Genomic DNA, 13,175 nt, shown 5'->3' with positions numbered 1-13,175 from the left:
TCTAGAGATGAGAGCAGTGCTCTTAGCGTTGCGAGCACTTCAGGCCTTTCTTCCCTTGGGAACTATTGCGATTCAGTCAGACAACATGTCAGTCGTCTGGTATATCAACAAACAGGGGGGAACCAGGTCTTACCCTCTTTGTCGAGAAGCCATGAGAGTGTGGGAATGGGCAATCTCCACCAACCGCTTTCTCATCGCAACGCATATTCCGGGTCGGTCCAACATCCTTGCAGACAAGCTCAGTCGCACCATTCTCTCCCCTTACGAGTGGTCTCTCAATGTTCAAGTAGCGAAATGCATCTTCGCACGGTGGGGAACTCCTTGTTGCGATCTTTTTGCATCTCCCTCAAACACCAAGTGCGACAGTTTTTTCGCTCTAATACCTCTGACCGGAGATACCCCAAGAGACGCTCTGGTGCATGCTTGGCCCCCCGGTCTTCTTTACGCTTACCCTCCTTTGCCTCTGATGCTCCAAGTTCTTCAGAAAGCCTCCCGGTTGGGGTGCAGAATGATTCTCATTGCCCCATTCTGGCCTTGACAGATCTGGTTCCCTTTCCTAAGGTCTCACTCAGTGAATCCACCTTGGATTCTAGATCCCATTCCGGATCTGATATCTCACCCGTCCCATCTACCAACCCCGAATCTGGACAACCTGAAGCTAACTGCTTGGCTGCTCCAGTTCCACTCCTGATCAGGACTCCTGGTATTTCATCTCCCGTTAAGACCATCCTGGTAGCGGCTCATAAACCATCTACCAGGAAAGTTTACCGCAGCAAGTGGAAACGGTTCTCCTTTTGGGTGGAGCGGCAAGGTCTAGACCCCTTCACAGTTCCCCTTCCTCTGGTGCTTGACTTCCTAACCACTCTTTTTAATGATGGTGCCAGCAGTTCCACGGTCAAAGTACAACTTGCGGCAATTTCGCACTATCATATTGGTCATGACTCCAACCCTCTGATGTCTGCCAAATTGTGTAAAATCTTCCTGAAAGGTACTTTTCTTTTTAGGCCCCCTGTAAAGCAAGCGGTTCCTCCATGGGACCTTTCTTTGGTTCTTCAGGCCTTGACCGCCCCCCCCCTTCGAACCGGCAGCCACGGTAGATCTGAAATTTTTATCTCTCAAGACAGCCTTTTTAGTGGCCATTACTTCGGCCAAGAGAGTTTCGGAACTTCAAGCCTTGTCCATCAAGCCTCCTTACTTGGTCTTTCATCCGGACCGTGTGTTCCTCAGGACCAACCCGTCCTTTCTTCCTAAGGTAGCTTCTGAAGCAAATATTAATCAATCCATTAACCTCCCTGTTTTCTTCCCTAAATATCAAAACAAGGGTGAATACAAGCTACATTCCTTAGATGTTCACAGGCAGCTTAGTTTTTATCTGAACAGGACAGCTGGTCATAGGCAATCCAGTTGTTTATTTCCTTTGCTAAATTTAATTTGGGTAAACCAATTTCCAAAGTCTCCTTATCACGCTGGATTTCACAATGCATCTTATTGGCTTACCAAGCTTCTGGGAGGCCCGCACCTGAGGGAGTACATGCCCATTCAACCCGGTCAGTTTCTACCTCAGCAGCCTTTAAAGCTAGAATTCCTCTGGATGATATTTGTTCAGCAGCCACTTGGGCTTCATCCCATACCTTTATTTCCCACTACAAGTTGGATATTACATCTAGAGGTAGAGCATCCTTTGGCTCCGCGGTGCTCCGGAATATCCTTCCATGACGGCCGCCCAAGATTCAGGTAGCTGGGGACTCTGTCCCACAGGCTGCAGCCAAATGAATCTCCTACTTCAGATTTAGAAGTTATGTACTTACCATAACGTTCCATCTGAGTAGGTGTATTCATTTGTCTGCAACCATCCCGCCCTCCTATCCCCCTGGCCTTGTCAGTTTCATGCATAGTACGTGTTACCCTTTCTAGGGTATGCTGATTTATGGCAAACTTGATCTGAGGTCATGTAGGGAGAGCAGGGCATTATGGGTGAGGGGAGGAGCTGAGAGCTCAGATCCATAGCTGGAAAACCATGCCGGTTCGGATCCGATATCGGATCCATAACCCACAGGTTGCAGACAAATGAATACACCTACTCAGATGGAACATTATGGTAAGTACATAACTTCTAATTCCTGACGCATGCCTCTGCCCACCAGAGAAACTCTGCCCTTATACATGGGATCAGAGGGAGAGAGTTCTCTAGGGACTGAGAATGTTGGCACCAAAGGTTCTTTAAATACCACTGAAGTTTTCTCATGTGAAGCCTGGCCCGAGGAACGAGCATGATGATGACTTCTGGAAGCCAGCTGGGTAAAGTAGAGGGGCAGGAAGCTCTGCTTTTCTGAGGTTAGGAAGGCCATTTGGGATTCTGTGTCTAGCACAGCTCCCAAGAAAATGATCTTCCTGGTGGGGTTTTGCTTTGATTTCTTCTCGTTGATGGTGAACCCTAGGGGAAGTTAGGAGTGATTTGACAAAGAGAAGGTCCTGGAGCAGCTTTTCTTTACACTCTGCCTGAATGAGGCTGTCGTCCAGGTAAGGGTAAATCTGTATATTTCTCTGTCTGCAGAATGCTATGACCGGGGCCAAGCTTTTGGTGAATACTCTGGGAGCAGTAGATAAGCCAAAGGGCAGCGCAGAGAACTGAAAGTGTTGTAAGACTTCTCTGAAGCACAGGAATTTCCTGCACGATTCCCTGATGGGGATGTGGAGGTAGGCATCTTTTAGGTGTAGGGTCACTAGCCAGGCATTTTTTGTTAGCATAGGCAGCAGCAGCTGCAAAGTTAGCATTTTGAATCTTTGGACCAACAGGGAGGTGGTCAGAATGGATAGATCCAGGATGGGGCACCAAGTGCCCTCTTTTCTGGGATCAAGCATAGTCTGGAATAAAAGCCTTTGCCTGTTTGATCTGAGGGGACTGGTTCTACTTCCCCCTGGGATATGAGAGTTTGGACCTGTTTCAATGCCTCTGCCCACTGATTTGGAGGTAAGTTTGGGTACCCTCTTGGAACTGGGAGTTCACTGAAAGAGAATCTGTATCCCTGAAAAATGATCTTTAAGACCCATAAGTCCTTTGTTACAGAAAGCCAATTGTCTAGAAGAGGGGAGAGCCTTCCTCCTAGTTTTTGATGAGTAAAGGGGGAGGGCAGAGGGGGGAGGGGGAGTCATTGTGAGTGTTTGCCATAGAAGGTTGCCTTAGAGATGGAAGTGGTTCATTGTTTTCTTCTCTGCTGTCCCTGGTATAGGAGTTTGGGTGGTCTCTCCCTGTGGGGCTTAACTTGACCCTATCTGCTAGGTGCAGGGAAGGCCCAGTGGTTAGAGGGAAAGTTCCTGCTGGATCTGTGAGGTTGAACCTGAAAGAAATATTTCCCTGTTTGCATAGATTTTGCTTTGTCTTCCATCTTTTTAAGCACCTCTTCTGCTTTTTCCCCAAACAAGTGCTCCTTATCTAGGGGTGTATCAATAAGTTTAGACTTGATATGATCAGGGAGAGGTTGTTCCTTCAGCCTTGCATGTCTCTTAATAACAGGTCCTGTCACTGCTGCCCTGCTAGAAGCTTCTAGGGTGTCATATTCACGTTGTAATGAGTGTTTGGCCACTTGACAAGCAGAGTGCAGTAATTCTGCTAACTCTCTTGAATTGGCACAGTCAGGAAAGGTAGCAATGTTCTGTTTTAATAGTTACAAAGTGTGTTGTTGATATTTTAATATATGGAACTGACAGCTGAGCTTTCTGATAGCTAAGGTTGCAGGGATGTATACTTTTTTACCCCATCTGTCCAGAGCTCTGGAGTCCTTGTCAGAAGAAAGAGGATTCTTGGCAGTACTAGTCTTAGCTCCTTTAGGTCCCTGTGTAATGACCTGGGTCTGCAGCAGGATTTCTGTACAGGTATTTGTGAGAATCTGGTACTCTGTAGTACCGGTCAGGTTTACTGGGAGCAGGAGGGAAGGCGTCAGGAGCTAAGCTGGATTCATGGAAAGCAGTATCCACCACTTCTAAAATAGGGGGGATGGCCAGGGGCAGGTCCAGAAAAACTCTGTCTTTTCTTAGACTGTGGGAAGTTCTGAGATTTCCATTGGAATTGTTCCCTGAGGGAGTGAAGGGTTTCCCCAAAGGAAAGGTCCTCTGGAGGGGAGGCAGAAGGGATGGATTCCTCCTCATCTGAATCCTCATAAGCAGTTAAGGGATGCTGTTCCTCTTCAAAAACTGAATAGTCAGATTCCTCAGAATCCTGTTCTGTTGTAATTTCTGGAGAAGGGTGCCTTTTCCTTTTAGAAGTTGTGGCCTGACTACCCCGGTTAAGGGAGATGAGATCCCCTGCCATTTTAAGCATTTGTGCTTGAGGTGGTGGAGCAGTAGCAAGGTGGTGGCTAGAAGCAGATTTCATAGGAGTGGCCTGGCTTCTAGGCATGAGAGAATCCATCGGTCTTCAAGAAATGCTAGTCTGATGCGAAGACGTCGTTTTTTGTCTAGGTTTTGTAGTGCGAAAGGCCTCCTCAGAAGCTGGTGCTTGCGTCGTGGCTCCGGATCCAACCAAGGCAGAGACAGTCAAAGGCTTGGAAGATGAAGAAGATTTCTGTGGCATACCGGATTCCAAAAGGGTCTTGGTAGAGGCCTGCGTAGATATCGAATCAGGCATCAGGGGCTGCAAAAGTGCCTCACTGAATTCAGGAGAACTGACGATCTGCTTAGCGGTAGCGTCGTCTGAAGGCTTAGCCTTGTGTGGTCTATCTCTATCTTTATCTCTACGTTTTTTCAGAATGTCCACAGATTGTTGGCTGACAGACGCCATATCTGAATGTGAAGACGGAACACGAAAATAACTGTCTACAGAAAGAGCTCTACGGCGAATAGTTCTCTCATTAAAGAGGGTACAGAACTGGCAACAGGGGATGTCATGGTCTGGGCCTAAACAAGTGACGCAGTAAGAATGGAAGTCTCGGTGTGGGATCTGCTTTCCACAGGCGAGACGATTGATAACCTTTTCGGATTAGTGCAAGAAAAAAGGATCCCCAATGGTGTGCTTAGCTTTAGACATTTTCAGCTGAAATTCAACTTCTGGTAGCGACCGAGCGGCACTCATGCGAACTGCTTCTGCTACGGCCCCCATGGCAAGAAAGACTGGTGTAATGATGTCAGCTGCCTTGCTTTATAGCACTGACGACCTGACGTCAGACTACAAGCGATGACAGCTGACGCAAAAAAACATTGACTCTGGTATTCGGGCCGGCCAAGGGCTATCACAGCAGGGATAACACCACAGGTGATGACTGCAACAGTGAAATACAAAGAACATCAGCTTGTATGCTTTTAGAAAACATTAACTTTTAGGCCTAAGAAGAAGTGCAGTGACTATCTTTAGAACTAAATTGTACACTTCTATTTAATGTATTAAAGTAGTGAGGCTGCCATCTCTTATTCACTTCCCATAATTTCAAACTTTATTTTTCACTGAACTGTTTGCCATTGCACCTTTAAATTTTGCATTTCCCTCAGCAAAGAATGATCAGAACTCTCAAGATTAATTGCTTGCACCTACAGACAGCTCGTCTTCATGGAAAAGTACTCGGCAATGAATATTTGTAAATTTCACTTGGAAAAGAATTTATAGCTGCTTTCAACTGCAGACTTCTTGACTGAACATTTGCTAATGAAAAAATAAAAACAAGATAATATCTTTGCAGCTATAAAAAACATTTTTCATGGCATGTATCATTTTATCTTATTTTTAAGGCCTACTTGCTTACAAAAGTAGTTATTTATAGCATAAGCCAAGGACATTAATCTAGGCACTCAGCCTTTTGAAAATAAGAAAAACTGTCTTAATTTTACATATATCCAGCCACTTTTACTCCCCACCTTACCCCAGTAGTCCAGGATCACAGCATATTAACATTAAACATTCTTTTGTCCAGTTTTTCTTTTTTCTTATGCTGTAAAGCCTATATTTCTTAAAACTAGAGGAAAAGTACTTGCTTTCTTTAACACATACAGCAGTCACTGAAAAGACCCCCTCCCCACATTTAAAATACCCCTGACTACAAATTATACAAAACTGCTTTTCTGTATGTAACATACAGTTTGTCATGAAATGTTTATACAAATGCTAATAAGAACAATTGTTTTACTTGGTTACTTTTTACCCTTTTAGTTTCCTTCTGAACATTAATGGCATAACGTGGGTATATGACTTCCAAACTACCCACAAGCTTAACAAAGTCAGGCAGACGTCCAGTCTTTTTTTCAGCCACTTTTCCTTTCAAATTCATATTTCACAAATGGGATTGATGCTTTATAGTCTCCCGTTTTTTTCAGTAATTTCAGTGTTCTTTGTCTTCTTTCTGTGCATCTTTATTTTCCAACACCAGACTCGGATTTGAGTCCACAGCACTCCTGATACTTCTAGTCAACTTGTATGCTTTTTTTCCATCTCTCAAGCATTTTCCTTTGGAATATTGCAAAAGGTTTCACTGGCAGTGTCTCTCTATGAACTTGGGTTTCAGAAGAATGAGAACCAGAGTCCTCTTCTGCTTGTTGGTTCACTTTTTGTGGACAAACCTTTTCCTCCTTATCCTGTTCTGGAACAGAAATATCTTTGATCCTCCAAGAAAGACAGCTGGATACAGCAGCTTGAATGTCACGCCTGCCTTATGACATTCCTTGAATGCAGAGATAAATTTGCTTTTCTTCTGTCTGGTGTACACTGAATAATTATTTTCTACAAACACTCTACTGTCTATAGTCTTTAATACTTTGCCCTTCTGCCAATGTTTTGTCAGGACCAACTCTTTCTGCTCGTATGATTACATCTTTACTAATACAGGCATTGGCTGTTTTCTCATGTTGGAATTTGGAGCATACACCCCTTGTTCCTTTTGAGATAGTAAGTTCTGCTGTGGAAACACCAGTCCAATTGCCTATCTGTGCCTTCATAAAATTAATACAGTATGTACCTTCAAGTGTCTCTGGTACAGTAGAAAATATCAGTTTCTGTGAGCACTCTGTTTTCTAACTCTTAATATTTTTTGAAATGGCTCTTCTCCTTGAGAAGTCTCATACTCTGGTTTTCTTCATTTCATCCTGATTTTTTGCAGTTTCATCAGTTCATCTGAACAGTATGTTAAAGCTTTTTTTATTTTTTCCAGTCTTTTGTCATTTTAGTTGATATATTCCTTCAGTGTCTTACTTTAGTCAACTTAGGAGTATGTTTGATATATTTTTTTTCCTCTAAATTACTGGAAGTCATCTCATGAACCAAAGCTGAAGCGTGAACTACTTTTTGCTGAACAGTTGCAGAATCCTTCCCAGACTGTCTTCTCTTCACCTTTTCTGGTTGATTTTCTTCTTTGCTGGCATGCAGGTAGTATACATACTAGCTAGTAACTGAATTTTACCCTGAAACAGTTTCAATGGCAGTATGTTTTCCCAGTTTCCGTTTTCACACTGAAAGAGTTAAGTTAAACTGCTGATCATTGTGCAGCCATCTTGGAAATTCTTTTTACTTTTTGGTTTTGATTTGTATTTAGAATACTAGATGCTTCTTTGTTCTCTTCTAAGTCTGAAACATTTTATGCTCATTTGGGTTAGGTTTAGTAGCACAAGCTGCTGGAGGGAATCTTTCTTTCATATGCTAAGTGCTTCAGTACCGATTGCAATCCTAACAAATAAAGAGTTCTGTTTTTCTTTTAGAATAGTGATGAATAATGTTTCTTTGTTTTTGTTTTTTTAGCCAGTGGTTTAATTGTACACAGTTAAAAAGCAGCCTTATGGTCACATTTGTTCTATGATTTATTTTATTACGTGCTGAAAATTTTCCTTTTAATTGTTCATGTCAGTTATTCAGTTATGATAGATTCAGTTTGTCATCATCATCATCATATTAATACAGATCAAGGCATGTAGGGAGTGTAAGGACTGACATTTCATTTGTTACCAATTAAAGATTTGTCTCTCTCATCATCAAAGGCACACAAAACGTGCAAGTCGTGACATTTCATAATACTTACATTCCTAAATATTAGTGTCCGTTACATTAATGTAATGTATTCTTATATAAAAATTAAATTTGGCTACAGAGCTTCGTGAATTTTTGCTAGTTACTTGGCTGTGGAACACATGAAGGAAATTGAAACTATGTGTAAGAAACCCTCCCTACCAAGCCAAAACAGATATCCTTCTCCTTTTTCTCCATACTGTAAAATAGAAAAGTTTGGATCTAGTCCATCAGTACAAGGGCAGGGCATCACCTTGTGATGCTGGTGACCTAGGATAGACTATCAACTTGAGAAGCTGGAGGTTGGCCTTCGAATAGCAGATAGGTAGCTCATCTATCACAGGGGGAGGGTGTAGTATTTTACAGCCCATTTCTGCTCTTTAGCATAGGCTAGAAAATGGCATTAGTGTCTCGCGGTGCTTACACAGGGGAGGAAAGAATCAGCATATCATGGTTGGGCAGCACTTATGGATGTGTTTATATGTTTTTGCAGTTCTCTGCATTGTAAGGGATCATTGGGTTATAGAATGACTTTTCTTGGTATATTACAGTGGTACTTTGTCAGTTTGTCATATATTATGTTGCTGTGAATGGATTTATGGAAATTACAAAGCTTTTTAATATGCAGTTTCTGTCATGCAATTACCAAGTGAATGAATTTTGCTCATGGGGGTTTCATTTTTCTTATGTTTTACTCATTTTGATTGGCATTACTTGATGTAAACTAATCATAATGTATTAAGCAATACCCTTCCCCAGAAATATCAGTCATATTTGCATTCTCATCACTACCTCAAGACAGCCTCCTTTGAATATCCATTTGTGTATGTATTTATAATAATATACATGTTTGTGTGTGTGGATGCATCTGTAGTGTACTGTCAGAGTTGGTGTATATAATTAGCAGGGGATGTGGGGTATTTTTCAATAATTATTGATCGACAAGGTGTGTTTGATCACTTGCTATACAGTGTTTTGCATTTTTGAGTCATGCTCATGAATCCATATTTATAGATATAAATATAAATTTAGATATCTATCATCAGTAGCAATGCAAAAGATGTCATATGAATGAATGATGTACAAAAAGAGCAAATCACAAAACATTAAGCTACTCTCCTACATCCAGCAGACCTCCTAACATCCTACTGTTATTACTTAACAGCTATAAGCACCTATTGTACTCATACACCTGTATATATACAAAATTATATAACACTGAAATAAGCATCCAAACATCCTACTATTATTGCTTTACTCCAATAAGCATCTACTATATCCATACACTTGTACATAAATATAATTGCATAACACTGTAAAAAGCACCTATTGCAACCAACAGACTTTGTACCTAAATGAAATGTTTAGTCACAGTATTTTCTTCTTAATGTATGCATGTTTTTTGTATTTTTTCCCATTTTGGGGTATTACTACATTATATGTTGTTATAATTGCTTTGTAATTAACTTCTAATTGTTTTTGATTCATGTACTGGAGCTTTTCTCCCCAGGACTCCATTGAAAACGGGCTCCTAGTGGCCCAATGGACCATCCTGGCAACAAAATGCAAATAAATAAATTAAAAATGTCTCTCCCACCATCAGTAATACTGCAGCTACAAAACCCAGATCAAAAACCATCTAACTGCTGATACTGTTAGGAGAAAGGGTTTTTAGTCGCATAATGTGGATGTTTGTGTTTGGGGTCAGCACACATGAGCATGGGTGATGGGGGGCTTTACATCTCTGCACACCACTTTACTTGTGTGTATGCTAACCCTAAATGTAATCATACCCCCTTCCCCTAACCCCGATACAACACATTATGTTACTAAAAACCCTTTCCTTAACAGTATCACTGTACAAGACAAAAGGGACAGAACACACACACAATACCAAATAAGCACAACTCACTACTCCCTTTCCTGACTTTACTGTAACTCATAAATACACATACTCGCACACTAACAGTTGCTGTAACATGGTCTTGCAGAATTTCTTAACCATTGCCTTTTAGTCAAACATTGATTTTCCTGCACGCCCTTACTTTCTTGTATTATATAAAACTTGAATTCAGCTCTTCTTGCAGAATTTCTTAACCATTGCCTTTTAGTCAAACATTGATTTTCCTGCACACCCTTACTTTCTTGTATTATATAAAACTTGAATTCAGCTCTTCATGATTTATGCACTCATTTGTGTAGTCACTGTTTTTATACCCACTCAGGCTTGTCAACCAAATGAGTTATCAGTTATTTGCATGTGTGTGTGTGTGTGTGTGTGTGTGTGTGTTTGTATATATAAAACATTTTACCTTACAAATACTTACATTTTTAACATATTTTTTATTTTGATACATCACAGGTAAGTTGTCAGATCTGACCATAAACTAATCACCATGGAAATCCACATCTCGCCCACAACCCCCAAAAAGGTAACCACCTTGAAAAACTTCTCCAAAGCTGACTTTGGACTCCTAAAAACAGAGGTGGCTAACTTCACGGCACCCATGCCAATGGAAAATAACTGCATGACTGCTGAGTCATACACCAGTGCACTGTACGAACATGTACATAAATGCATGGAACTAGCCATACCTAACAGACTCTACAACAGAAGGAAGAAACTGTGAAAATATCCCTGGCTGTGTTCTACATGAACTACAAAGTGAACTGCCACCACATCTATGTGCCCTGTTCAGTCACAGGCTCACCTCAGGCTCTGTCCCTACCAAATGGCGCACTGCTACAGTCATCCCTCTCCATAAAAGGGGAGCGACTACAGACCCTGTGAATTATCGCCCCATTAGCCTGACGAGTCTGATATGTAAAGCTATGGAGCGCATCGTCATGGACCTGATTAACAAAGAGATAGGAAATCTCCAAACTGTAGACCCCACACAATTTGGCTTTGTGAAAGGGAGATCAAGCCTGCCAAAATGTCAAAAAATACATTGAACCCACAGACATTGCCAACATACTAGCAGACAGGTTCAGTGCAAATTTCTCTCTCCCCATCCCTTCCAAAGTGACAAATATCTATCCCAGCAGAGTGTTGCCTCCCTGACATCTCAGATGCCCAGGTGAGAGCCGCCCTCTCCAAAGCTAAAAACACAGCATCAATGGGACCAGACGGTGTCCCGGGTTGCGTGCTACATGAACTCTAAGAAGAGCTAAACCCACACATAAGGAAGCTGTTTAATCTCAGCCTTACTACAGGATATGTACCCAAAGAATGGCGTACAGCAACAGTGGTCCCACTCCACAAAGGAGGTGCTTCTACGGACCCTGGAAACTACAGCCCCATAAGCTTGACGAGCCTGGTCTGCAAAGCTATGGAGAGGATCGTTATGGAACTTATAAACAAAGACATTGGGGACCTACAGACACTGGATCCTACCCAATTCGGCTTTAAGGGCAGATCCTGCCTCTTGAACCTGGTCGACTTCTTTGAAACAGTCACCAAGGCCATTGATGAGGGTAAGGTAGTTCACAAAGCCTACCTTGACCTTGCAAAAGGCTTTGACACAGTACCCCACTCGGGCATCATAGACAAGCTCTCCAGCTTAAATATAAACCCCTATGTCATAAGATGGGTTGCAAACTGGCTCAAGGACAGAACCCACAAGGTCAGAACTGCTGGAGCCATGTCAGACTCTAAACCAGTCACAAGTGGCGTCCCACAGGGCTCGGTCCTGGGACCTCTCTTGTTCTATATTTATTTTTCTGAGGTACAGGCTAACATGGGAGGATTGTGGCTGACCAAGTTCGCAGATGACTGCAAACTGGGTGCCATAATTGATTCTTCAGCAGACACAAGCATCCTTCAAAAGGGTCTCAGAATCGGAAAACTGGTGCCAGAGCCATGGCCTTAAACTAAACGCCAAAAAGTGTATAGTCATACCCTTTGGGAAAAACAAAGTGCCCACAAATTACCACATAGGTGATAATCCATTAAATACGGAAGAAGTAATTAGGGACCTAGGGACCCAAGTAGACATTAACTTCTCATTTGACACTCACATTGCCAAAGTGGTTATAAAGACCTTCTATATTGCCCACCTTATCATGAAGGGATTCACATCTAGATCGGGAGAGGTCATTGTGCCCCTTTACTCTTCCCTCATCAGGCCCATAATTGAGTACAATGCCCCATTTGGGATGTACCTTACCCGACACCTGCAGCAATTGGAAAGACCCCAAAAGTACCTCACCAAGAGGATCAAGGGACTCAAACATATGCCATTCTGCCCGGCTAAAGAAACTCCAGCTGTACTCAGTAGCATACCGCCTACTCAGAGGCTATCTATGCCTGACGTACAAGGCCATGTCCAACCTGGAATTAATGGACATGCTCCACCTCAGAAAATCCAAATCCACCAGAGCTACGCGAGTGAGAGATTTGAACCTCAGCACAGAAATAAATAGGACATGCTGGAGGGACAGATTCATAACCCAGAAGCTCCCTTCACTCTGGAATAAAATCCCAGTCCCTGTTAGGCAGAGCCCCTCACTGACGCTCTTCAAGAGAAATCTTGACGAATGGATGGGAGATCGTAGGTTTACCCCGGGGGTCACTTCTGTGTCACTGCTAGACAGAGGTACAGTAAACTAAACCTTAAAATGGGCACAGTACACTCATTCCAAGGGGTGGCGAAAGCCAAACACACTTTGGCTAGGCTTATAAATGCCGTAGGGCAGATAGCCTAGTATGAACCTATGAACCTGGTTGACTTCTTTGAGTCAGTCACCAGGGCTGTGGAGGAAGGTAAGGCAGTGCGTACAGCCTACCTCGATCTGGCCAAGGCCTTTCATACTATTCCTTACTCAGGAATTATTGATAAACTCACCAAACTAGGCATCAACCCCTATATCACTAGGTGGGTTGCAAATTGGCTCACAGATGCAACACACAGTGTGAAAGTAGCAGACTCCAAGTCAGACTGCCGACCAGTCATGAGTGGAGTTCCACAGGGATTGGTCCTGGGTCCTCTCTTGTTCGGCATCTACTTCTCAGAAGTCCAGTCCAACACAAAGGGACTCTGGCTGACCAAGTTTGCAGACAGTTGCAAACTTGGAGCCATTATTAACTCCCCAAGTGATGCAGACATCCTACAGAAAGGCCTCACTGAGACCAGTGACTGGTGTCAAAACCATGGCCTAATGCTTAATGCCAAAATATGCGTCGTCATCCCCTTTG

This window comes from Protopterus annectens, chromosome 11.part0 (assembly GCF_019279795.1).
Source record: "Protopterus annectens isolate FY-2018-M chromosome 11.part0, PAN1.0, whole genome shotgun sequence".
In the NCBI taxonomy this organism is placed as follows: domain Eukaryota; kingdom Metazoa; phylum Chordata; order Ceratodontiformes; family Protopteridae; genus Protopterus; species Protopterus annectens.
The sequence above is the reverse complement of the archived record's forward strand: the minus strand, read 5'-3'. Positions refer to the sequence as shown.